We start from the raw sequence: 1,171 nt of genomic DNA on the forward strand, positions 1-1,171 counted from the left end.
CCTTCTCGTCTGTGTCATCAGTTTGGTCTTGTGATCTGCTGTTTTTAAAGGGTTTGTCATGCTGAAGCAGCAGAAAGTACTGTGACCCTGGAGCTTGTTGTGCCAGTGTTTTTTCTTTCAAGTTTCATGCTAGGATACAGCGGTAGTTTCCTTGTTTTTGTTAGTGAGAATTAACCTATTTATTACCATCATTTTCCCAGTGAAGGGGAATTTGAGTAGCCAAATAAAGTTTTATTTCTGGTTACATCTGTACGAATACAACTGTAAGAATAACGCCATGCTTTAGTTCCTTGTTTTGTTTGTGATAATTAACCTATTGACCTACTTTGTTATCATTTGCTCACCCTTAATTTGTTCTAAACCCGTTTTAGTTTACTCCTTTCAGCATAAAGAAGATACTTTGAAGAAAGCTGCAAGCCTGACTTCCATAGTTGGAAAAACAAATGGTATGGAAGTCAATGGTTACAGACTTTCAGCTTTCTTCAAACTGTCTTTTTTTGTGTTTAACAGAAGAAAGTAACTTATAAAGGTTTTAAACCTCTTGAGGGTGAGTAAACAGAGTAAATGTTCATATTTGGGTGAACTCTCCCTTTAATACCATCATTTTCCCAGTGAAGGGGAATTTGAGTAGCCAAAAAAAGTTTTATTTCTGGTTACATCTGTACGAATACAACTGTAAGAATAATGCCATGCTTTAGTTCCTTGTTTTGTTTGTGATAATTAACCTAATGATCTACTTTATCATTTGCTCACCCTTAATTTGTTCTAAACCTGTTTTAGTTTACTCCTTTCAGCATAAAGAAGATAGTTTGAAGAAAGCTGCAAGCCTGTAACCATTGACTTCCATAGTTGGAAAAACAAATGGTATGGACGTCAATGGTTACAGACTTTCAGCTTTCTTCAAACTATCTTCTTTTGTGTTTAACAGAAGAAAGAAACGTATAAAGGTTTTAAACCTCTTGAGGGTGAGTAAACAGAGTAAATGTTCATATTTGGGTGAACTCTCCCTTTAATACCATCATTTTCCCAGTGTGGAGAAATTTGAGGAGCCAAAATTTTTTTTAAAATTCTGGTTACATCTGTACATGGCTAATAGGGGACCTATGTGCTGTAAAATATCTCATCAAATTAAGAATAACTTACTGGCATTGTTTTAAGGCATGAGAACATC

The sequence above is a fragment of the Danio aesculapii genome, chromosome 2 (assembly GCF_903798145.1).
Source record: "Danio aesculapii chromosome 2, fDanAes4.1, whole genome shotgun sequence".
Lineage (NCBI taxonomy): Eukaryota > Metazoa > Chordata > Actinopteri > Cypriniformes > Danionidae > Danio > Danio aesculapii.